Source organism: Lissotriton helveticus, chromosome 2_1 (assembly GCF_964261635.1).
Source record: "Lissotriton helveticus chromosome 2_1, aLisHel1.1, whole genome shotgun sequence".
Classification (NCBI taxonomy): Eukaryota; Metazoa; Chordata; class Amphibia; order Caudata; family Salamandridae; genus Lissotriton; species Lissotriton helveticus.
This window is the reverse complement of record NC_136059.1, coordinates 1635499150-1635526799: the sequence shown is the minus strand read 5'-3', so window position 1 is coordinate 1635526799 and position 27650 is coordinate 1635499150.

Here is a 27650-nt window from a genome sequence, read left to right as displayed (position 1 = left end):
GTCATCGATCGTTTTGCATGAAAATTGAACGTTCTTGCATGAACATTAATTTACTCTAAATGTTGTTTATATCTCTTCCCGCAGTGAATAAACACGTTTTAAGCCCTCGAAGTGAGCATTTGGGTCCTTTTAATTCACTTTTAACCATGAGCCAAATCTTGAGTTTTGGCTCCTTAGAAGCATGAAAATGACGATAAAGATGCTCATTTTATCTCCAAAAGTGATGATCCACCTCTGAAAGTCAGAATTAGTTGAAAGATGGAAGGTTTTAAAACGGACCATTTTGGTCATCTCAGAGCAATTTCATCAGGTCGCGGGTCATCGATCGTTTTGCATGAAAAACTGAACGTTCTCGCATGAAAAATAATTTACTCTAAATGTTGTTTATATCTCTTCCCGCAGTGAATAAACACGTTTTAAGCCCTCGAAGTGAGCATTTGGGCCTTTTTAAGTCACTTTTAACCATGAGCCAAATCTTGAATTTTGGCTCCCTAGAAGCATGAAATGACGATAAAGATGCTCATTTTATCTCCAAAAGTGATGATCCACCTCTGAGAGTCAAGATTAGTTGAAAGATGAACATTTTCAAAACGGACCATTTTGGTAATCTCGGAGCAATTTCATCAGGTCGCGGGTCATCGATCGTTTTGCATGAAAAATTGAACGTTCTTGCATGAACATTAATTTACTCTAAATGTTGTTTATATCTCTTCCCGCAGTGAATAAACACGTTTTAATCCCTCAAAGTGAGCATTTGGGCATTTTTAAGTCACTTTTAACCATGAGCCAAATCTTGAGTTTTGGCTCCCTAGAAGCATGAAAATGACGATAAAGATGCTCATTTTATCTCCAAAAGTGATGATCCACCTCTGAGAGTCAAAATTAGTTCAAAGATGAAAATTTTCAAAACGGACCATTTTGGTCATCTCGGAGCAATTTCATCAGGTCGCGGGTCATCGATCGTTTTGCATGAAAAATTGAACGTTCTTGCATGAACATTAATTTACTCTAAATGTTGTTTATATCTCTTCCCGCAGTGAATAAACACGTTTTAAGCCCTCGAAGTGAGCATTTGGGTCCTTTTAATTCACTTTTAACCATGAGCCAAATCTGGAGTTTTGGCTCCTTAGAAGCATGAAAATGACGATAAAGATGCTCATTTTATCTCCAAAAGTGATGATCCACCTCTGAAAGTCAGAATTAGTTGAAAGATGGAAGGTTTTAAAACGGACCATTTTGGTCATCTCAGAGCAATTTCATCAGGTCGCGGGTCATCGATCGTTTTGCATGAAAAATTGAACGTTCTCGCATGAACAATAATTTACTCTAAATGTTGTTTATATCTCTTCCCGCAGTGAATAAACACGTTTTAAGCCCTCGAAGTGAGCATTTGGGCCTTTTTAAGTCACTTTTAACCATGAGCCAAATCTTGAGTTTTGGCTCCCTAGAAGCATGAAAATGACGATAAAGATGCTCATTTTATATCCAAAAGTGATGATCCACCTCTGAGAGTCAAAATTAGTTGAAAGATGAAAATTTTCAAAACGGACCATTTTGGTCATCTCGGAGCAATTTCATCAGGTCGCGGGTCATCGATTGTTTTGCATGAAAAATTGAACGTTCTTGCATGAACATTAATTTACTCTAAATGTTGTTTATATCTCTTCCCGCAGTGAATAAACACGTTTTAATCCCTCAAAGTGAGCATTTGGGCATTTTTAAGTCACTTTTAACCATGAGCCAAATCTTGAGTTTTGGCTCCCTAGAAGAATGAAAATGATGATAAAGATGCTCATTTTATATCCAAAAGTGATGATCCACCTCTGAGAGTCAAAATTAGTTGAAAGATGAACATTTTCAAAACGGACCATTTTGGTCATCTCGGAGCAATTTCATCAGGTCGCGGGTCATCGATCGTTTTGCATGAAAAATTGAACGTTCTTGCATGAACATTAATTTACTCTAAATGTTGTTTATATCTCTTCCCGCAGTGAATAAACACGTTTTAAGCCCTCGAAGTGAGCATTTGGGTCCTTTTAAGTCACTTTTAACCATGAGCCAAATCTTGAGTTTTGGCTCCCTAGAAGCATGAAAATGACGATAAAGATGCTCATTTTATATCCAAAAGTGATGATCCACCTCTGAGAGTCAAAATTAGTTAAAAGATGAAAATTTTCAAAACGGACCATTTTGGTCATCTCGGAGCAATTTCATCAGGTCGCGGGTCATCGATCGTTTTGCATGAAAAATTGAACGTTCTCGCATGAACAATAATTTACTCTAAATGTTGTTTATATCTCTTCCCGCAGTGACTAAACACGTTTTAAGCCCTCGAAGTGAGCATTTGGGTCCTTTTAAGTCACTTTTACCCATGAGCCAAATCTTGAGTTTTGGCTCCCTAGAAGCATGAAAATGACGATAAAGATGCTCATTTTATCTCCAAAAGTGATGATCCACCTCTGAGAGTCAAAATTAGTTGAAAGATGACAATTTTCAAAACGGACCATTTTGGTCATCTCGGAGCAATTTCATCAGGTTGCGGGTCATCGATCGTTTTGCATGAAAAATTGAACGTTCTTGCATGAACATTAATTTACTCTAAATGTTGTTTATATCTCTTCCCGCAGTGAATAAACACGTTTTAAGCCCTCGAAGTGAGCATTTGGGCCTTTTTAAGTCACTTTTAACCATGAGCCAAATCTTGAGTTTTGGCTCCCTAGAAGCATGAAAATGACGATAAAGATGCTCATTTTATCTCCAAAAGTGATGATGCACCTCTGAGAGTCAAAATTAGTTGAAAGATGAAAATTATCAAAACGGACCATTTTGGTCATCTCGGAGCAATTTCATCAGGTCGCGGGTCATCGATCGTTTTGCATGAAAAATTGAATGTTCTCGCATGAACAATAATTTACTCTAAATGTTGTTTATATCTCTTCCCACAGTGAATAAACACGTTTTAAGCCCTCGAAGTGAGCATTTGGGTCCTTTTAAGTCACTTTTACCCAGGAGCCAAATCTTGAGTTTTGGCTCCCTAGAAGCATGAAAATGACTATAAAGATGCTCATTTTAGCTCCAAAAGTGATGATCCACCTCTGAGAGTAAAAATTAGTTGAAAGATGAACATTTTCAAAACGGACCATTTTGGTCATCTCAGAGCAATTTCATCAGGTCGCGGGTCAACGATCGTTTTGCATGAAAAATTGAACGTTCTCGCATGAACAATAATTCACTCTAAATGTTGTTTATATCTCTTCCCGCAGTGAATAAACACGTTTTAAGCCCTCGAAGTGAGCATTTGGGCCTTTTTAAGTCACTTTTAACCATGAGCCAAATCTTGAGTTTTGGCTCCCTAGCAGCATGAAAATGACGATAAAGATGCTCATTTTATCTCCAAAAGTGATGATCCACCTCTGAGAGTCAAAATTAGTTGAAAGATGAAAATTTTCAAAACGGACCATTTTGGTCATTTCGGAGCAATTTCATCAGGTCGCGGGTCATCGATCGTTGTGCATGAAAATTGAACGTTCTTGCATGAACATTAATTTGCTCTAAATGTTGTTTATATCTCTTCCCGCAGTGAATAAACACGTTTTAAGCCCTCGAAGTGAGCATTTGGGTCCTTTTAATTCACTTTTAACCATGAGCCAAATCTTGAGTTTTGGCTCCTTAGAAGCATGAAAATGACGATAAAGATGCTCATTTTATCTCCAAAAGTGATGATCCACCTCTGAGAGTCAAGATTAGTTGAAAGATGAACATTTTCAAAACGGACCATTTTGGTAATCTCGGAGCAATTTCATCAGGTCGCGGGTCATCGATCGTTTTGCATGAAAAATTGAACGTTCTTGCATGAACATTAATTTACTCTAAATGTTGTTTATATCTCTTCCCGCAGTGAATAAACACGTTTTAATCCCTCAAAGTGAGCATTTGGGCCTTTTTAAGTCACTTTTAACCATGAGCCAAATCTTGAGTTTTGGCTCCCTAGAAGCATGAAAATGACGATAAAGATGCTCATTTTATATCCAAAAGTGATGATCCACCTCTGAGAGTCAAAATTAGTTGAAAGATGAAAATTTTCAAAACGGACCATTTTGGTCATCTCGGAGCAATTTCATCAGGTCGCGGGTCATCGATCGTTTTGCATGAAAAATTGAACGTTCTTGCATTAACAATAATTTACTCTAAATGTTGTTTATATCTCTTCCCACAGTGAATAAACACGTTTTAAGCCCTCGAAGTGAGCATTTGGGCCTTTTTAAGTCACTTTTAACCATGAGCCAAATCTTGAGTTTTGGCTCCCTAGAAGCATGAAAATGACTATAAAGATGCTCATTTCAGCTCCAAAAGTGATGATCCACCTCTGAGAGTAAAAATTAGTTGAAAGATGAACATTTTCAAAACGGACCATTTTGGTCATCTCGGAGCAATTTCATCAGGTCGCGGGTCATCGATCGTTTTGCATGAAAAATTGAACGTTCTTGCATGAACAATAATTTACTCTAAATGTTGTTTATATCTCTTCCCGCAGTGACTAAACACGTTTTAAGCCATCGAAGTGAGCATTTGGGCCTTTTTAAGTCACTTTTAACCATGAGCCAAATCTTGAGTTTTGGCTCCCTAGAAGCATGAAAATGACGATAAAGATGCTCATTTTATCTCCAAAAGTGATGATCCACCTCTGAAAGTCAGAATTAGTTGAAAGATGGAAGGTTTTAAAACGGACCATTTTGGTCATCTCAGAGCAATTTCATCAGGTCGCGGGTCATCGATCGTTTTGCATGAAAAATTGAACGTTTTCGCATGAACAATAATTTACTCTAAATGTTGTTTATATCTCTTCCCGCAGTGAATAAACACGTTTTAAGCCCTCGAAGTGAGCATTTGGGCCTTTTTAAGTCACTTTTAACCATGAGCCAAATCTTGAATTTTGGCTCCCTAGAAGCATGAAATGACGATAAAGATGCTCATTTTATCTCCAAAAGTGATGATCCACCTCTGAGAGTCAAGATTAGTTGAAAGATGAACATTTTCAAAACGGACCATTTTGGTAATCTCGGAGCAATTTCATCAGGTCGCGGGTCATCGATCGTTTTGCATGAAAAATTGAACGTTCTTGCATGAACATTAATTTACTGTAAATGTTGTTTATATCTCTTCCCGCAGTGAATAAACACGTTTTAATCCCTCAAAGTGAGCTTTTGGGCATTTTTAAGTCACTTTTAACCATGAGCCAAATCTTGAGTTTTGGCTCCCTAGAAGAATGAAAATGATGATAAAGATGCTCATTTTATATCCAAAAGTGATGATCCACCTCTGAGAGTCAAAATTAGTTGAAAGATGAACATTTTCAAAACGGACCATTTTGGTCATCTCGGAGCAATTTCATCAGGTCGCGGGTCATCGATCGTTTTGCATGAAAAATTGAACGTTCTTGCATGAACATTAATTTACTCTAAATGTTGTTTATATCTCTTCCCGCAGTGAATAAACACGTTTTAAGCCCTCGAAGTGAGCATTTGGGTCCTTTTAAGTCACTTTTAACCATGAGCCAAATCTTGAGTTTTGGCTCCCTAGAAGCATGAAAATGACGATAAAGATGCTCATTTTATATCCAAAAGTGATGATCCACCTCTGAGAGTCAAAATTAGTTAAAAGATGAAAATTTTCAAAACGGACCATTTTGGTCATCTCGGAGCAATTTCATCAGGTCGCGGGTCATCGATCGTTTTGCATGAAAAATTGAACGTTCTCGCATGAACAATAATTTACTCTAAATGTTGTTTATATCTCTTCCCGCAGTGACTAAACACGTTTTAAGCCCTCGAAGTGAGCATTTGGGTCCTTTTAAGTCACTTTTACCCATGAGCCAAATCTTGAGTTTTGGCTCCCTAGAAGCATGAAAATGACGATAAAGATGCTCATTTTATCTCCAAAAGTGATGATCCACCTCTGAGAGTCAAAATTAGTTGAAAGATGACAATTTTCAAAACGGATCATTTTGGTCATCTCGGAGCAATTTCATCAGGTCGCGGGTCATCGATCGTTTTGCATGAAAAATTGAACGTTCTTGCATGAACATTAATTTACTCTAAATGTTGTTTATATCTCTTCCCGCAGTGAATAAACACGTTTTAAGCCCTCGAAGTGAGCATTTGGGTCCTTTTAATTCACTTTTAACCATGAGCCAAATCTTGAGTTTTGGCTCCTTAGAAGCATGAAAATGACGATAAAGATGCTCATTTTATCTCCAAAAGTGATGATCCACCTCTGAAAGTCAGAATTAGTTGACAGATGGAAGGTTTTAAAACGGACCATTTTGGTCATCTCAGAGCAATTTCATCAGGTCGCGGGTCATCGATCGTTTTGCATGAAAAATTGAACGTTCTCGCATGAACATTAATTTACTCTAAATGTTGTTTATATCTCTTCCCGCAGTGAATAAACACGTTTTAAGCCCTCGAAGTGAGCATTTGGGCCTTTTTAAGTCACTTTTAACCATGAGCCAAATCTTGAGTTTTGGCTCCCTAGAAGCATGAAAATGACGATAAAGATGCTCATTTTATCTCCAAAAGTGATGATGCACCTCTGAGAGTCAAAATTAGTTGAAAGATGAAAATTATCAAAACGGACCATTTTGGTCATCTCGGAGCAATTTCATCAGGTCGCGGGTCATCGATCGTTTTGCATGAAAAATTGAATGTTCTCGCATGAACAATAATTTACTCTAAATGTTGTTTATATCTCTTCCCACAGTGAATAAACACGTTTTAAGTCCTCGAAGTGAGCATTTGGGTCCTTTTAAGTCACTTTTACCCAGGAGCCAAATCTTGAGTTTTGGCTCCCTAGAAGCATGAAAATGACTATAAAGATGCTCATTTTAGCTCCAAAAGTGATGATCCACCTCTGAGAGTAAAAATTAGTTGAAAGATGAACATTTTCAAAACGGACCATTTTGGTCATCTCAGAGCAATTTCATCAGGTTGCGGGTCAACGATCGTTTTGCATGAAAAATTGAACGTTCTCGCATGAACAATAATTCACTCTAAATGTTGTTTATATCTCTTCCCGCAGTGAATAAACACGTTTTAAGCCCTCGAAGTGAGCATTTGGGCCTTTTTAAGTCACTTTTAACCATGAGCCAAATCTTGAGTTTTGGCTCCCTAGCAGCATGAAAATGACGATAAAGATGCTCATTTTATCTCCAAAAGTGATGATCCACCTCTGAGAGTCAAAATTAGTTGAAAGATGAAAATTTTCAAAACGGACCATTTTGGTCATTTCGGAGCAATTTCATCAGGTCGCGGGTCATCGATCGTTTTGCATGAAAATTGAACGTTCTTGCATGAACATTAATTTGCTCTAAATGTTGTTTATATCTCTTCCCGCAGTGAATAAACACGTTTTAAGCCCTCGAAGTGAGCATTTGGGTCCTTTTAATTCACTTTTAACCATGAGCCAAATCTTGAGTTTTGGCTCCTTAGAAGCATGAAAATGACGATAAAGATGCTCATTTTATCTCCAAAAGTGATGATCCACCTCTGAAAGTCAGAATTAGTTGAAAGATGGAAGGTTTTAAAACGGACCATTTTGGTCATCTCAGAGCAATTTCATCAGGTCGCGGGTCATCGATCGTTTTGCATGAAAAACTGAACGTTCTCGCATGAACAATAATTTACTCTAAATGTTGTTTATATCTCTTCCCGCAGTGAATAAACACGTTTTAAGCCCTCGAAGTGAGCATTTGGGCCTTTTTAAGTCACTTTTACCCATGAGCCAAATCTTGAGTTTTGGCTCCCTAGAAGCATGAAAATGACGATAAAGATGCTCATTTTATCTCCAAAAGTGATGATCCACCACTGAGAGTCAAAATTAGTTGAAAGATGAAAAATTTCAAAACGGACCATTTTGGTCATCTCGGAGCAATTTCATCAGGTCGCGGGTCATCGATCGTTTTGCATGAAAAATTGAACGTTCTTGCATGAACAATAATTTACTCTAAATGTTGTTTATATCTCTTCCCGCAGTGACTAAACACGTTTTAAGCCATCGAAGTGAGCATTTGGGCCTTTTTAAGTCACTTTTAACCATGAGCCAAATCTTGAGTTTTGGCTCCCTAGAAGCATGAAAATGACGATAAAGATGCTCATTTTATCTCCAAAAGTGATGATCCACCTCTGAAAGTCAGAATTAGTTGAAAGATGGAAGGTTTTAAAACGGACCATTTTGGTCATCTCAGAGCAATTTCATCAGGTCGCGGGTCATCGATCGTTTTGCATGAAAAATTGAACGTTCTCGCATGAACAATAATTTACTCTAAATGTTGTTTATATCTCTTCCCGCAGTGAATAAACACGTTTTAAGCCCTCGAAGTGAGCATTTGGGCCTTTTTAAGTCACTTTTAACCATGAGCCAAATCTTGAGTTTTGGCTCCCTAGAAGCATGAAAATGACGATAAAGATGCTCATTTTATCTCCAAAAGTGATGATGCACCTCTGAGAGTCAAAATTAGTTGAAAGATGAAAATTTTCAAAACGGACCATTTTGGTCATCTCGGAGCAATTTCATCAGGTCGCGGGTCATCGATCGTTTTGCATGAAAAGTTGAATGTTCTCGCATGAACAATAATTTACTCTAAATGTTGTTTATATCTCTTCCCACAGTGAATAAACACGTTTTAAGCCCTCGAAGTGAGCATTTGGGTGCTTTTAAGTCACTTTTACCCATGAGCCAAATCTTGAGTTTTGGCTCCCTAGAAGCATGAAAATGACTATAAAGATGCTCATTTTATATCCAAAAGTGATGATCCACCTCTGAGATTCAAAATTAGTTGAAAGATGAAAATTTTCAAAACGGACCATTATGGTCATCTCGGAGCAATTTCATCAGGTCGCGGGTCATCGATCGTTTTGCATGAAAAATTGAACGTTCTTGCATGAACATTAATTTACTCTAAATGTTGTTTATATCTCTTCCCGCAGTGAATAAACACGTTTTAAGCCCTCGAAGTGAGCATTTGGGTCCTTTTAAGTCACTTTTAACCATGAGCCAAATCTTGAGTTTTGGCTCCCTAGAAGCATGAAAATTACGATAAAGATGCTCATTTTATATCCAAAAGTGATGATCCACCTCTGAGAGTCAAAATTAGTTGAAAGATGAAAATTTTCAAAACGGACCATTTTGGTAATCTCGGAGCAATTTCATCAGGTCGCGGGTCATCGATCGTTTTGCATGAAAAATTGAACGTTCTTGCATGAACATTAATTTACTCTAAATGTTGTTTATATCTCTTCCCGCAGTGAATAAACACGTTTTAAGCCCTCGAAGTGAGCATTTGGGTCCTTTTAAGTCACTTTTAACCATGAGCCAAATCTTGAGTTTTGGCTCCCTAGAAGCATGAAAATGACGATAAAGATGCTCATTTTATATCCAAAAGTGATGATCCACCTCTGAGAGTCAAAATTAGTTGAAAGATGAAAATTTTCAAAACGGACCATTTTGGTCATCTCGGAGCAATTTCATCAGGTCGCGGGTCATCGATCGTTTTGCATGAAAAATTGAACGTTCTTGCATGAACAATAATTTACTCTAAATGTTGTTTATATCTCTTCCCGCAGTGACTAAACACGTTTTAAGCCATCGAAGTGAGCATTTGGGCCTTTTTAAGTCACTTTTAACCATGAGCCAAATCTTGAGTTTTGGCTCCCTAGAAGCATGAAAATGACGATAAAGATGCTCATTTTATCTCCAAAAGTGATGATCCACCTCTGAAAGTCAGAATTAGTTGAAAGATGGAAGGTTTTAAAACGGACCCTTTTGGTCATCTCAGAGCAATTTCATCAGGTCGCGGGTCATCGATCGTTTTGCATGAAAAATTGAACGTTTTCGCATGAACAATAATTTACTCTAAATGTTGTTTATATCTCTTCCCGCAGTGAATAAACACGTTTTAAGCCCTCGAAGTGAGCATTTGGGCCTTTTTAAGTCACTTTTAACCATGAGCCAAATCTTGAGTTTTGGCTCCCTAGAAGCATGAAAATGACGATAAAGATGCTCATTTTATCTCCAAAAGTGATGATGCACCTCTGAGAGTCAAAATTAGTTGAAAGATGAAAATTTTCAAAACGGACCATTTTGGTCATCTCGGAGCAATTTCATCAGGTCGCGGGTCATCGATCGTTTTGCATGAAAAATTGAATGTTCTCGCATGAACAATAATTTACTCTAAATGTTGTTTATATCTCTTCCCACAGTGAATAAACACGTTTTAAGCCCTCGAAGTGAGCATTTGGGTGCTTTTAAGTCACTTTTACCCATGAGCCAAATCTTGAGTTTTGGCTCCTTAGAAGCATGAAAATGACTATAAAGATGCTCATTTTATATCCAAAAGTGATGATCCACCTCTGAGATTCAAAATTAGTTGAAAGATGAAAATTTTCAAAACGGACCATTTTGGTCATCTCGGAGCAATTTCATCAGGTCGCGGGTCATCGATCGTTTTGCATGAAAAATTGAACGTTCTTGCATGAACATTAATTTACTCTAAATGTTGTTTATATCTCTTCCCGCAGTGAATAAACACGTTTTAAGCCCTCGAAGTGAGCATTTGGGTCCTTTTAAGTCACTTTTAACCATGAGCCAAATCTTGAGTTTTGGCTCCCTAGAAGCATGAAAATGACGATAAAGATGCTCATTTTATATCCAAAAGTGATGATCCACCTCTGGAAGTCAAAATTAGTTGAAAGATGAAAATTTTCAAAACGGACCATTTTGGTCATCTCGGAGCAATTTCATCAGGTCGCGGGTCATCGATCGTTTTGCATGAAAAATTGAACGTTCTTGCATGAACAATAATTTACTCTAAATGTTGTTTATATCTCTTCCCGCAGTGACTAAACACGTTTTAAGCCCTCGAAGTGAGCATTTGGGTCATTTTAATTCACTTTTAACCATGAGCCAAATCTTGAGTTTTGGCTCCTTAGAAGCATGAAAATGACGATAAAGATGCTCATTTTATCTCCAAAAGTGATGATCCACCTCTGAAAGTCAGAATTAGTTGAAAGATGGAAGGTTTTAAAACGGACCATTTTGGTCATCTCAGAGCAATTTCATCAGGTCGCGGGTCATCGATCGTTTTGCATGAAAAATTGAACGTTCTCGCATGAACAATAATTTACTCTAAATGTTGTTTATATCTCTTCCCGTAGTGAATAAACACGTTTTAAGCCCTCGAAGTGAGCATTTGGGCCTTTTAAGTCACTTTTAACCATGAGCCAAATCTTGAATTTGGGCTCCCTAGAAGCATGAAATGACGATAAAGATGCTCATTTTATCTCCAAAAGTGATGATCCACCTCTGAGAGTCAAGATTAGTTGAAAGATGAAAATTTTCAAAACGGACCATTTTGGTCATCTCGGAGCAATTTCATCAGGTCGCGGGTCAACGATCGTTTTGCATGAAAAATTGAACGTTCTCGCATGAACATTATTTTACTCTAAATGTTGTTTATATCTCTTCCCGCAGTGAATAAACACGTTTTAAGCCCTCGAAGTGAGCATTTGGGCCTTTTTAAGTCACTTTTAACCATGAGCCAAATCTTGAGTTTTGGCTCCCTAGAAGCACGAAAATGACGATAAAGATGCTCATTTTAGCTCCAAAAGTGATGATCCACCTCTGAGAGTAAAAATTAGTGGAAAGATGAACATTTTCAAAACGGACCATTTTGGTCATCTCAGAGCAATTTCATCAGGTCGCGGGTCAACGATCGTTTTGCATGAAAAATTGAACGTTCTCGCATGAACATTATTTTACTCTAAATGTTGTTTATATCTCTTCCCGCAGTGAATAAACACGTTTTAAGCCCTCGAAGTGAGCATTTGGGCCTTTTTAAGTCACTTTTAACCATGAGCCAAATCTTGAGTTTTGGCTCCCTAGAAGTATGAAAATGACGATAAAGATGCTCATTTTATCTCCAAAAGTGACGATCCACCTCTGAGAGTCAAAATTAGTTGAAAGATGAACATTTTCGAAACGGACTATTTTGGTCATCTCAGAGCAATTTCATCAGGTCGCGGGTCATCGATCGTTTTGCATGAAAAATTGAACGTTCTGGCATGTACATTAATTTACTCTAAATGTTGTTTATATCTCTTCCCGCAGTGAATAAACACGTTTTAAGCCCTCGAAGTGAGCATTTGGGCCTTTTTAAGTCACTTTTAACCATGAGCCAAATCTTGAGTTTTGGCTCCCTAGAAGCATGAAAATGACGATAAAGATGCTCATTTTATCTCCAAAAGTGATGATCCACCTCTGAGAGTCAAAATTAGTTCAAAGATGAAAATTTTCAAAACGGACCATTTTGGTCATCTCGGAGCAATTTCATCAGGTCGCGGGTCATCGATCGTTTTGCATGAAAAATTGAACGTTCTTGCATGAACATTAATTTACTCTAAATGTTGTTTATATCTCTTCCCGCAGTGAATAAACACGTTTTAAGCCCTCGAAGTGAGCATTTGGGTCCTTTTAATTCACTTTTAACCATGAGCCAAATCTTGAGTTTTGGCTCCTTAGAAGCATGAAAATGACGATAAAGATGCTCATTTTATCTCCAAAAGTGATGATCCACCTCTGAAAGTCAGAATTAGTTGAAAGATGGAAGGTTTTAAAACGGACCATTTTGGTCATCTCAGAGCAATTTCATCAGGTCGCGGGTCATCGATCGTTTTGCATGAAAAATTGAACGTTCTCGCATGAACAATAATTTACTCTAAATGTTGTTTATATCTCTTCCCGCAGTGAATAAACACGTTTTAAGCCCTCGAAGTGAGCATTTGGGCCTTTTTAAGTCACTTTTAACCATGAGCCAAATCTTGAGTTTTGGCTCCCTAGAAGCATGAAAATGACGATAAAGATGCTCATTTTATATCCAAAAGTGATGATCCACCTCTGAGAGTCAAAATTAGTTGAAAGATGAAAATTTTCAAAACGGACCATTTTGGTCATCTCGGAGCAATTTCATCAGGTCGCGGGTCATCGATTGTTTTGCATGAAAAATTGAACGTTCTTGCATGAACATTAATTTACTCTAAATGTTGTTTATATCTCTTCCCGCAGTGAATAAACACGTTTTAATCCCTCAAAGTGAGCATTTGGGCATTTTTAAGTCACTTTTAACCATGAGCCAAATCTTGAGTTTTGGCTCCCTAGAAGAATGAAAATGATGATAAAGATGCTCATTTTATATCCAAAAGTGATGATCCACCTCTGAGAGTCAAAATTAGTTGAAAGATGAACATTTTCAAAACGGACCATTTTGGTCATCTCGGAGCAATTTCATCAGGTCGCGGGTCATCGATCGTTTTGCATGAAAAATTGAACGTTCTTGCATGAACATTAATTTACTCTAAATGTTGTTTATATCTCTTCCCGCAGTGAATAAACACGTTTTAAGCCCTCGAAGTGAGCATTTGGGTCCTTTTAAGTCACTTTTAACCATGAGCCAAATCTTGAGTTTTGGCTCCCTAGAAGCATGAAAATTACGATAAAGATGCTCATTTTATATCCAAAAGTGATGATCCACCTCTGAGAGTCAAAATTAGTTGAAAGATGAAAATTTTCAAAACGGACCATTTTGGTCATCTCGGAGCAATTTCATCAGGTCGCGGGTCATCGATCGTTTTGCATGAAAAATTGAACGTTCTCGCATGAACAATAATTTACTCTAAATGTTGTTTATATCTCTTCCCGCAGTGAATAAACACGTTTTAAGCCCTCGAAGTGAGCATTTGGGTCATTTTAATTCACTTTTAACCATGAGCCAAATCTTGAGTTTTGGCTCCTTAGAAGCATGAAAATGACGATAAAGATGCTCATTTTATCTCCAAAAGTGATGATCCACCTCTGAAAGTCAGAATTAGTTGAAAGATGGAAGGTTTTAAAACGGACCATTTTGGTCATCTCAGAGCAATTTCATCAGGTCGCGGGTCATCGATCGTTTTGCATGAAAAATTGAACGTTCTCGCATGAACAATAATTTACTCTAAATGTTGTTTATATCTCTTCCCGTAGTGAATAAACACGTTTTAATCCCTCAAAGTGAGCATTTGGGCATTTTTAAGTCACTTTTAACCATGAGCCAAATCTTGAGTTTTGGCTCCCTAGAAGAATGAAAATGATGATAAAGATGCTCATTTTATATCCAAAAGTGATGATCCACCTCTGAGAGTCAAAATTAGTTGAAAGATGAACATTTTCAAAACGGACCATTTTGGTCATCTCGGAGCAATTTCATCAGGTCGCGGGTCATCGATCGTTTTGCATGAAAAATTGAACGTTCTTGCATGAACATTAATTTACTCTAAATGTTGTTTATATCTCTTCCCGCAGTGAATAAACACGTTTTAAGCCCTCGAAGTGAGCATTTGGGTCCTTTTAAGTCACTTTTAACCATGAGCCAAATCTTGAGTTTTGGCTCCCTAGAAGCATGAAAATTACGATAAAGATGCTCATTTTATATCCAAAAGTGATGATCCACCTCTGAGAGTCAAAATTAGTTGAAAGATGAAAATTTTCAAAACGGACCATTTTGGTCATCTCGGAGCAATTTCATCAGGTCGCGGGTCATCGATCGTTTTGCATGAAAAATTGAACGTTCTCGCATGAACAATAATTTACTCTAAATGTTGTTTATATCTCTTCCCGCAGTGAATAAACACGTTTTAAGCCCTCGAAGTGAGCATTTGGGTCATTTTAATTCACTTTTAACCATGAGCCAAATCTTGAGTTTTGGCTCCTTAGAAGCATGAAAATGACGATAAAGATGCTCATTTTATCTCCAAAAGTGATGATCCACCTCTGAAAGTCAGAATTAGTTGAAAGATGGAAGGTTTTAAAACGGACCATTTTGGTCATCTCAGAGCAATTTCATCAGGTCGCGGGTCATCGATCGTTTTGCATGAAAAATTGAACGTTCTCGCATGAACAATAATTTACTCTAAATGTTGTTTATATCTCTTCCCGTAGTGAATAAACACGTTTTAAGCCCTCGAAGTGAGCATTTGGGCCTTTTTAAGTCACTTTTAACCATGAGCCAAATCTTGAATTTTGGCTCCCTAGAAGCATGAAATGACGATAAAGATGCTCATTTTATCTCCAAAAGTGATGATCCACCTCTGAGAGTCAAGATTAGTTGAAAGATGAAAATTTTCAAAACGGACCATTTTGGTCATCTCGGAGCAATTTCATCAGGTCGCGGGTCATCGATCGTTTTGCATGAAAAATTGAACGTTCTTGCATGAACATTAATTTACTCTAAATGTTGTTTATATCTCTTCCCACAGTGAATAAACACGTTTTAATCCCTCAAAGTGAGCATTTGGGCCTTTTTAAGTCACGTTTAACCATGAGCCAAATCTTGAGTTTTGGCTCCCTAGAAGAATGAAAATGACGATAAAGATGCTCATTTTATATCCAAAAGTGATGATCCACCTCTGAGAGTCAAAATTAGTTGAAAGATGAACATTTTCAAAATGGACCATTTTGGTCATCTCGGAGCAATTTCATCAGGTCGCGGGTCATCGATCGTTTTGCATGAAAAATTGAACGTTCTCGCATGAACAATAATTTACTCTAAATGTTGTTTATATCTCTTCCCGTAGTGAATAAACACGTTTTAAGCCCTCGAAGTGAGCATTTGGGCCTTTTAAGTCACTTTTAACCATGAGCCAAATCTTGAATTTGGGCTCCCTAGAAGCATGAAATGACGATAAAGATGCTCATTTTATCTCCAAAAGTGATGATCCACCTCTGAGAGTCAAGATTAGTTGAAAGATGAAAATTTTCAAAACGGACCATTTTGGTCATCTTGGAGCAATTTCATCAGGTCGCGGGTCAACGATCGTTTTGCATGAAAAATTGAACGTTCTCGCATGAACATTATTTTACTCTAAATGTTGTTTATATCTCTTCCCGCAGTGAATAAACATGTTTTAAGCCCTCGAAGTGAGCATTTGGGCCTTTTTAAGTCACTTTTAACCATGAGCCAAATCTTGAGTTTAGGCTCCCTAGAAGCACGAAAATGACGATAAAGATGCTCATTTTAGCTCCAAAAGTGATGATCCACCTCTGAGAGTAAAAATTAGTGGAAAGATGAAAATTTTCAAAACGGACCATTTTGGTCATCTCGGAGCAATTTCATCAGGTCGCGGGTCATCGATCGTTTTGCATGAAAAATTGAACGTTCTTGCATGAACATTAATTTACTCTAAATGTTGTTTATATCTCTTCCCACAGTGAATAAACACGTTTTAATCCCTCAAGTGAGCATTTGGGCCTTTTTAAGTCACGTTTAACCATGAGCCAAATCTTGAGTTTTGGCTCCCTAGAAGCATGAAAATGACGATAAAGATGCTCATTTTATCTCCAAAAGTGATGATGCACCTCTGAGAGTCAAAATTAGTTGAAAGATGAAAATTTTCAAAACGGACCATTTTGGTCATCTCGGAGCAATTTCATCAGGTCGCGGGTCATCGATCGTTTTGCATGAAAAGTTGAATGTTCTCGCATGAACAATAATTTACTCTAAATGTTGTTTATATCTCTTCCCACAGTGAATAAACACGTTTTAAGCCCTCGAAGTGAGCATTTGGGTGCTTTTAAGTCACTTTTACCCATGAGCCAAATCTTGAGTTTTGGCTCCCTAGAAGCATGAAAATGACTATAAAGATGCTCATTTTATATCCAAAAGTGATGATCCACCTCTGAGATTCAAAATTAGTTGAAAGATGAAAATTTTCAAAACGGACCATTATGGTCATCTCGGAGCAATTTCATCAGGTCGCGGGTCATCGATCGTTTTGCATGAAAAATTGAACGTTCTTGCATGAACATTAATTTACTCTAAATGTTGTTTATATCTCTTCCCGCAGTGAATAAACACGTTTTAAGCCCTCGAAGTGAGCATTTGGGTCCTTTTAAGTCACTTTTAACCATGAGCCAAATCTTGAGTTTTGGCTCCCTAGAAGCATGAAAATTACGATAAAGATGCTCATTTTATATCCAAAAGTGATGATCCACCTCTGAGAGTCAAAATTAGTTGAAAGATGAAAATTTTCAAAACGGACCATTTTGGTAATCTCGGAGCAATTTCATCAGGTCGCGGGTCATCGATCGTTTTGCATGAAAAATTGAACGTTCTTGCATGAACATTAATTTACTCTAAATGTTGTTTATATCTCTTCCCGCAGTGAATAAACACGTTTTAAGCCCTCGAAGTGAGCATTTGGGTCCTTTTAAGTCACTTTTAACCATGAGCCAAATCTTGAGTTTTGGCTCCCTAGAAGCATGAAAATGACGATAAAGATGCTCATTTTATATCCAAAAGTGATGATCCACCTCTGAGAGTCAAAATTAGTTGAAAGATGAAAATTTTCAAAACGGACCATTTTGGTCATCTCGGAGCAATTTCATCAGGTCGCGGGTCATCGATCGTTTTGCATGAAAAATTGAACGTTCTTGCATGAACAATAATTTACTCTAAATGTTGTTTATATCTCTTCCCGCAGTGACTAAACACGTTTTAAGCCATCGAAGTGAGCATTTGGGCCTTTTTAAGTCACTTTTAACCATGAGCCAAATCTTGAGTTTTGGCTCCCTAGAAGCATGAAAATGACGATAAAGATGCTCATTTTATCTCCAAAAGTGATGATCCACCTCTGAAAGTCAGAATTAGTTGAAAGATGGAAGGTTTTAAAACGGACCCTTTTGGTCATCTCAGAGCAATTTCATCAGGTCGCGGGTCATCGATCGTTTTGCATGAAAAATTGAACGTTTTCGCATGAACAATAATTTACTCTAAATGTTGTTTATATCTCTTCCCGCAGTGAATAAACACGTTTTAAGCCCTCGAAGTGAGCATTTGGGCCTTTTTAAGTCACTTTTAACCATGAGCCAAATCTTGAGTTTTGGCTCCCTAGAAGCATGAAAATGACGATAAAGATGCTCATTTTATCTCCAAAAGTGATGATGCACCTCTGAGAGTCAAAATTAGTTGAAAGATGAAAATTTTCAAAACGGACCATTTTGGTCATCTCGGAGCAATTTCATCAGGTCGCGGGTCATCGATCGTTTTGCATGAAAAATTGAATGTTCTCGCATGAACAATAATTTACTCTAAATGTTGTTTATATCTCTTCCCACAGTGAATAAACACGTTTTAAGCCCTCGAAGTGAGCATTTGGGTGCTTTTAAGTCACTTTTACCCATGAGCCAAATCTTGAGTTTTGGCTCCTTAGAAGCATGAAAATGACTATAAAGATGCTCATTTTATATCCAAAAGTGATGATCCACCTCTGAGATTCAAAATTAGTTGAAAGATGAAAATTTTCAAAACGGACCATTTTGGTCATCTCGGAGCAATTTCATCAGGTCGCGGGTCATCGATCGTTTTGCATGAAAAATTGAACGTTCTTGCATGAACATTAATTTACTCTAAATGTTGTTTATATCTCTTCCCGCAGTGAATAAACACGTTTTAAGCCCTCGAAGTGAGCATTTGGGTCCTTTTAAGTCACTTTTAACCATGAGCCAAATCTTGAGTTTTGGCTCCCTAGAAGCATGAAAATGACGATAAAGATGCTCATTTTATATCCAAAAGTGATGATCCACCTCTGGAAGTCAAAATTAGTTGAAAGATGAAAATTTTCAAAACGGACCATTTTGGTCATCTCGGAGCAATTTCATCAGGTCGCGGGTCATCGATCGTTTTGCATGAAAAATTGAACGTTCTTGCATGAACAATAATTTACTCTAAATGTTGTTTATATCTCTTCCCGCAGTGACTAAACACGTTTTAAGCCCTCGAAGTGAGCATTTGGGCCTTTTTAAGTCACTTTTAACCATGAGCCAAATCTTGAGTTTTGGCTCCCTAGAAGCACGAAAATGACGATAAAGATGCTCATTTTAGCTCCAAAAGTGATGATCCACCTCTGAGAGTAAAAATTAGTGGAAAGATGAACATTTTCAAAACGGACCATTTTGGTCATCTCAGAGCAATTTCATCAGGTCGCGGGTCAACGATCGTTTTGCATGAAAAATTGAACGTTCTCGCATGAACATTATTTTACTCTAAATGTTGTTTATATCTCTTCCCGCAGTGAATAAACACGTTTTAAGCCCTCGAAGTGAGCATTTGGGCCTTTTTAAGTCACTTTTAACCATGAGCCAAATCTTGAGTTTTGGCTCCCTAGAAGTATGAAAATGACGATAAAGATGCTCATTTTATCTCCAAAAGTGACGATCCACCTCTGAGAGTCAAAATTAGTTGAAAGATGAACATTTTCGAAACGGACTATTTTGGTCATCTCAGAGCAATTTCATCAGGTCGCGGGTCATCGATCGTTTTGCATGAAAAATTGAACGTTCTGGCATGTACATTAATTTACTCTAAATGTTGTTTATATCTCTTCCCGCAGTGAATAAACACGTTTTAAGCCCTCGAAGTGAGCATTTGGGCCTTTTTAAGTCACTTTTAACCATGAGCCAAATCTTGAGTTTTGGCTCCCTAGAAGCATGAAAATGACGATAAAGATGCTCATTTTATCTCCAAAAGTGATGATCCACCTCTGAGAGTCAAAATTAGTTCAAAGATGAAAATTTTCAAAACGGACCATTTTGGTCATCTCGGAGCAATTTCATCAGGTCGCGGGTCATCGATCGTTTTGCATGAAAAATTGAACGTTCTTGCATGAACATTAATTTACTCTAAATGTTGTTTATATCTCTTCCCGCAGTGAATAAACACGTTTTAAGCCCTCGAAGTGAGCATTTGGGTCCTTTTAATTCACTTTTAACCATGAGCCAAATCTTGAGTTTTGGCTCCTTAGAAGCATGAAAATGACGATAAAGATGCTCATTTTATCTCCAAAAGTGATGATCCACCTCTGAAAGTCAGAATTAGTTGAAAGATGGAAGGTTTTAAAACGGACCATTTTGGTCATCTCAGAGCAATTTCATCAGGTCGCGGGTCATCGATCGTTTTGCATGAAAAATTGAACGTTCTCGCATGAACAATAATTTACTCTAAATGTTGTTTATATCTCTTCCCGCAGTGAATAAACACGTTTTAAGCCCTCGAAGTGAGCATTTGGGCCTTTTTAAGTCACTTTTAACCATGAGCCAAATCTTGAGTTTTGGCTCCCTAGAAGCATGAAAATGACGATAAAGATGCTCATTTTATATCCAAAAGTGATGATCCACCTCTGAGAGTCAAAATTAGTTGAAAGATGAAAATTTTCAAAACGGACCATTTTGGTCATCTCGGAGCAATTTCATCAGGTCGCGGGTCATCGATTGTTTTGCATGAAAAATTGAACGTTCTTGCATGAACATTAATTTACTCTAAATGTTGTTTATATCTCTTCCCGCAGTGAATAAACACGTTTTAATCCCTCAAAGTGAGCATTTGGGCATTTTTAAGTCACTTTTAACCATGAGCCAAATCTTGAGTTTTGGCTCCCTAGAAGAATGAAAATGATGATAAAGATGCTCATTTTATATCCAAAAGTGATGATCCACCTCTGAGAGTCAAAATTAGTTGAAAGATGAACATTTTCAAAACGGACCATTTTGGTCATCTCGGAGCAATTTCATCAGGTCGCGGGTCATCGATCGTTTTGCATGAAAAATTGAACGTTCTTGCATGAACATTAATTTACTCTAAATGTTGTTTATATCTCTTCCCGCAGTGAATAAACACGTTTTAAGCCCTCGAAGTGAGCATTTGGGTCCTTTTAAGTCACTTTTAACCATGAGCCAAATCTTGAGTTTTGGCTCCCTAGAAGCATGAAAATTACGATAAAGATGCTCATTTTATATCCAAAAGTGATGATCCACCTCTGAGAGTCAAAATTAGTTGAAAGATGAAAATTTTCAAAACGGACCATTTTGGTCATCTCGGAGCAATTTCATCAGGTCGCGGGTCATCGATCGTTTTGCATGAAAAATTGAACGTTCTCGCATGAACAATAATTTACTCTAAATGTTGTTTATATCTCTTCCCGCAGTGAATAAACACGTTTTAAGCCCTCGAAGTGAGCATTTGGGTCATTTTAATTCACTTTTAACCATGAGCCAAATCTTGAGTTTTGGCTCCTTAGAAGCATGAAAATGACGATAAAGATGCTCATTTTATCTCCAAAAGTGATGATCCACCTCTGAAAGTCAGAATTAGTTGAAAGATGGAAGGTTTTAAAACGGACCATTTTGGTCATCTCAGAGCAATTTCATCAGGTCGCGGGTCATCGATCGTTTTGCATGAAAAATTGAACGTTCTCGCATGAACAATAATTTACTCTAAATGTTGTTTATATCTCTTCCCGTAGTGAATAAACACGTTTTAAGCCCTCGAAGTGAGCATTTGGGCCTTTTTAAGTCACTTTTAACCATGAGCCAAATCTTGAATTTTGGCTCCCTAGAAGCATGAAATGACGATAAAGATGCTCATTTTATCTCCAAAAGTGATGATCCACCTCTGAGAGTCAAGATTAGTTGAAAGATGAAAATTTTCAAAACGGACCATTTTGGTCATCTCGGAGCAATTTCATCAGGTCGCGGGTCATCGATCGTTTTGCATGAAAAATTGAACGTTCTTGCATGAACATTAATTTACTCTAAATGTTGTTTATATCTCTTCCCACAGTGAATAAACACGTTTTAATCCCTCAAAGTGAGCATTTGGGCCTTTTTAAGTCACGTTTAACCATGAGCCAAATCTTGAGTTTTGGCTCCCTAGAAGAATGAAAATGACGATAAAGATGCTCATTTTATCTCCAAAAGTGATGATCCACCTCTGAGAGTCAAGATTAGTTGAAAGATGAAAATTTTCAAAACGGACCATTTTGGTCATCTTGGAGCAATTTCATCAGGTCGCGGGTCAACGATCGTTTTGCATGAAAAATTGAACGTTCTCGCATGAACATTATTTTACTCTAAATGTTGTTTATATCTCTTCCCGCAGTGAATAAACATGTTTTAAGCCCTCGAAGTGAGCATTTGGGCCTTTTTAAGTCACTTTTAACCATGAGCCAAATCTTGAGTTTAGGCTCCCTAGAAGCACGAAAATGACGATAAAGATGCTCATTTTAGCTCCAAAAGTGATGATCCACCTCTGAGAGTAAAAATTAGTGGAAAGATGAAAATTTTCAAAACGGACCATTTTGGTCATCTCGGAGCAATTTCATCAGGTCGCGGGTCATCGATCGTTTTGCATGAAAAATTGAACGTTCTTGCATGAACATTAATTTACTCTAAATGTTGTTTATATCTCTTCCCACAGTGAATAAACACGTTTTAATCCCTCAAGTGAGCATTTGGGCCTTTTTAAGTCACGTTTAACCATGAGCCAAATCTTGAGTTTTGGCTCCCTAGAAGCATGAAAATGACGATAAAGATGCTCATTTTATCTCCAAAAGTGATGATGCACCTCTGAGAGTCAAAATTAGTTGAAAGATGAAAATTTTCAAAACGGACCATTTTGGTCATCTCGGAGCAATTTCATCAGGTCGCGGGTCATCGATCGTTTTGCATGAAAAGTTGAATGTTCTCGCATGAACAATAATTTACTCTAAATGTTGTTTATATCTCTTCCCACAGTGAATAAACACGTTTTAAGCCCTCGAAGTGAGCATTTGGGTGCTTTTAAGTCACTTTTACCCATGAGCCAAATCTTGAGTTTTGGCTCCCTAGAAGCATGAAAATGACTATAAAGATGCTCATTTTATATCCAAAAGTGATGATCCACCTCTGAGATTCAAAATTAGTTGAAAGATGAAAATTTTCAAAACGGACCATTATGGTCATCTCGGAGCAATTTCATCAGGTCGCGGGTCATCGATCGTTTTGCATGAAAAATTGAACGTTCTTGCATGAACATTAATTTACTCTAAATGTTGTTTATATCTCTTCCCGCAGTGAATAAACACGTTTTAAGCCCTCGAAGTGAGCATTTGGGTCCTTTTAAGTCACTTTTAACCATGAGCCAAATCTTGAGTTTTGGCTCCCTAGAAGCATGAAAATTACGATAAAGATGCTCATTTTATATCCAAAAGTGATGATCCACCTCTGAGAGTCAAAATTAGTTGAAAGATGAAAATTTTCAAAACGGACCATTTTGGTAATCTCGGAGCAATTTCATCAGGTCGCGGGTCATCGATCGTTTTGCATGAAAAATTGAACGTTCTTGCATGAACATTAATTTACTCTAAATGTTGTTTATATCTCTTCCCGCAGTGAATAAACACGTTTTAAGCCCTCGAAGTGAGCATTTGGGTCCTTTTAAGTCACTTTTAACCATGAGCCAAATCTTGAGTTTTGGCTCCCTAGAAGCATGAAAATGACGATAAAGATGCTCATTTTATATCCAAAAGTGATGATCCACCTCTGAGAGTCAAAATTAGTTGAAAGATGAAAATTTTCAAAACGGACCATTTTGGTCATCTCGGAGCAATTTCATCAGGTCGCGGGTCATCGATCGTTTTGCATGAAAAATTGAACGTTCTTGCATGAACAATAATTTACTCTAAATGTTGTTTATATCTCTTCCCGCAGTGACTAAACACGTTTTAAGCCATCGAAGTGAGCATTTGGGCCTTTTTAAGTCACTTTTAACCATGAGCCAAATCTTGAGTTTTGGCTCCCTAGAAGCATGAAAATGACGATAAAGATGCTCATTTTATCTCCAAAAGTGATGATCCACCTCTGAAAGTCAGAATTAGTTGAAAGATGGAAGGTTTTAAAACGGACCCTTTTGGTCATCTCAGAGCAATTTCATCAGGTCGCGGGTCATCGATCGTTTTGCATGAAAAATTGAACGTTTTCGCATGAACAATAATTTACTCTAAATGTTGTTTATATCTCTTCCCGCAGTGAATAAACACGTTTTAAGCCCTCGAAGTGAGCATTTGGGCCTTTTTAAGTCACTTTTAACCATGAGCCAAATCTTGAGTTTTGGCTCCCTAGAAGCATGAAAATGACGATAAAGATGCTCATTTTATCTCCAAAAGTGATGATGCACCTCTGAGAGTCAAAATTAGTTGAAAGATGAAAATTTTCAAAACGGACCATTTTGGTCATCTCGGAGCAATTTCATCAGGTCGCGGGTCATCGATCGTTTTGCATGAAAAATTGAATGTTCTCGCATGAACAATAATTTACTCTAAATGTTGTTTATATCTCTTCCCACAGTGAATAAACACGTTTTAAGCCCTCGAAGTGAGCATTTGGGTGCTTTTAAGTCACTTTTACCCATGAGCCAAATCTTGAGTTTTGGCTCCTTAGAAGCATGAAAATGACTATAAAGATGCTCATTTTATATCCAAAAGTGATGATCCACCTCTGAGATTCAAAATTAGTTGAAAGATGAAAATTTTCAAAACGGACCATTTTGGTCATCTCGGAGCAATTTCATCAGGTCGCGGGTCATCGATCGTTTTGCATGAAAAATTGAACGTTCTTGCATGAACATTAATTTACTCTAAATGTTGTTTATATCTCTTCCCGCAGTGAATAAACACGTTTTAAGCCCTCGAAGTGAGCATTTGGGTCCTTTTAAGTCACTTTTAACCATGAGCCAAATCTTGAGTTTTGGCTCCCTAGAAGCATGAAAATGACGATAAAGATGCTCATTTTATATCCAAAAGTGATGATCCACCTCTGGAAGTCAAAATTAGTTGAAAGATGAAAATTTTCAAAACGGACCATTTTGGTCATCTCGGAGCAATTTCATCAGGTCGCGGGTCATCGATCGTTTTGCATGAAAAATTGAACGTTCTTGCATGAACAATAATTTACTCTAAATGTTGTTTATATCTCTTCCCGCAGTGACTAAACACGTTTTAAGCCCTCGAAGTGAGCATTTGGGTCATTTTAATTCACTTTTAACCATGAGCCAAATCTTGAGTTTTGGCTCCTTAGAAGCATGAAAATGACGATAAAGATGCTCATTTTATCTCCAAAAGTGATGATCCACCTCTGAAAGTCAGAATTAGTTGAAAGATGGAAGGTTTTAAAACGGACCATTTTGGTCATCTCAGAGCAATTTCATCAGGTCGCGGGTCATCGATCGTTTTGCATGAAAAATTGAACGTTCTCGCATGAACAATAATTTACTCTAAATGTTGTTTATATCTCTTCCCGTAGTGAATAAACACGTTTTAAGCCCTCGAAGTGAGCATTTGGGCCTTTTAAGTCACTTTTAACCATGAGCCAAATCTTGAATTTGGGCTCCCTAGAAGCATGAAATGACGATAAAGATGCTCATTTTATCTCCAAAAGTGATGATCCACCTCTGAGAGTCAAGATTAGTTGAAAGATGAAAATTTTCAAAACGGACCATTTTGGTCATCTCGGAGCAATTTCATCAGGTCGCGGGTCAACGATCGTTTTGCATGAAAAATTGAACGTTCTCGCATGAACATTATTTTACTCTAAATGTTGTTTATATCTCTTCCCGCAGTGAATAAACACGTTTTAAGCCCTCGAAGTGAGCATTTGGGCCTTTTTAAGTCACTTTTAACCATGAGCCAAATCTTGAGTTTTGGCTCCCTAGAAGCACGAAAATGACGATAAAGATGCTCATTTTAGCTCCAAAAGTGATGATCCACCTCTGAGAGTAAAAATTAGTGGAAAGATGAACATTTTCAAAACGGACCATTTTGGTCATCTCAGAGCAATTTCATCAGGTCGCGGGTCAACGATCGTTTTGCATGAAAAATTGAACGTTCTCGCATGAACATTATTTTACTCTAAATGTTGTTTATATCTCTTCCCGCAGTGAATAAACACGTTTTAAGCCCTCGAAGTGAGCATTTGGGCCTTTTTAAGTCACTTTTAACCATGAGCCAAATCTTGAGTTTTGGCTCCCTAGAAGTATGAAAATGACGATAAAGATGCTCATTTTATCTCCAAAAGTGACGATCCACCTCTGAGAGTCAAAATTAGTTGAAAGATGAACATTTTCGAAACGGACTATTTTGGTCATCTCAGAGCAATTTCATCAGGTCGCGGGTCATCGATCGTTTTGCATGAAAAATTGAACGTTCTGGCATGTACATTAATTTACTCTAAATGTTGTTTATATCTCTTCCCGCAGTGAATAAACACGTTTTAAGCCCTCGAAGTGAGCATTTGGGCCTTTTTAAGTCACTTTTAACCATGAGCCAAATCTTGAGTTTTGGCTCCCTAGAAGCATGAAAATGACGATAAAGATGCTCATTTTATCTCCAAAAGTGATGATCCACCTCTGAGAGTCAAAATTAGTTCAAAGATGAAAATTTTCAAAACGGACCATTTTGGTCATCTCGGAGCAATTTCATCAGGTCGCGGGTCATCGATCGTTTTGCATGAAAAATTGAACGTTCTTGCATGAACATTAATTTACTCTAAATGTTGTTTATATCTCTTCCCGCAGTGAATAAACACGTTTTAAGCCCTCGAAGTGAGCATTTGGGTCCTTTTAATTCACTTTTAACCATGAGCCAAATCTTGAGTTTTGGCTCCTTAGAAGCATGAAAATGACGATAAAGATGCTCATTTTATCTCCAAAAGTGATGATCCACCTCTGAAAGTCAGAATTAGTTGAAAGATGGAAGGTTTTAAAACGGACCATTTTGGTCATCTCAGAGCAATTTCATCAGGTCGCGGGTCATCGATCGTTTTGCATGAAAAATTGAACGTTCTCGCATGAACAATAATTTACTCTAAATGTTGTTTATATCTCTTCCCGCAGTGAATAAACACGTTTTAAGCCCTCGAAGTGAGCATTTGGGCCTTTTTAAGTCACTTTTAACCATGAGCCAAATCTTGAGTTTTGGCTCCCTAGAAGCATGAAAATGACGATAAAGATGCTCATTTTATATCCAAAAGTGATGATCCACCTCTGAGAGTCAAAATTAGTTGAAAGATGAAAATTTTCAAAACGGACCATTTTGGTCATCTCGGAGCAATTTCATCAGGTCGCGGGTCATCGATTGTTTTGCATGAAAAATTGAACGTTCTTGCATGAACATTAATTTACTCTAAATGTTGTTTATATCTCTTCCCGCAGTGAATAAACACGTTTTAATCCCTCAAAGTGAGCATTTGGGCATTTTTAAGTCACTTTTAACCATGAGCCAAATCTTGAGTTTTGGCTCCCTAGAAGAATGAAAATGATGATAAAGATGCTCATTTTATATCCAAAAGTGATGATCCACCTCTGAGAGTCAAAATTAGTTGAAAGATGAACATTTTCAAAACGGACCATTTTGGTCATCTCGGAGCAATTTCATCAGGTCGCGGGTCATCGATCGTTTTGCATGAAAAATTGAACGTTCTTGCATGAACATTAATTTACTCTAAATGTTGTTTATATCTCTTCCCGCAGTGAATAAACACGTTTTAAGCCCTCGAAGTGAGCATTTGGGTCCTTTTAAGTCACTTTTAACCATGAGCCAAATCTTGAGTTTTGGCTCCCTAGAAGCATGAAAATTACGATAAAGATGCTCATTTTATATCCAAAAGTGATGATCCACCTCTGAGAGTCAAAATTAGTTGAAAGATGAAAATTTTCAAAACGGACCATTTTGGTCATCTCGGAGCAATTTCATCAGGTCGCG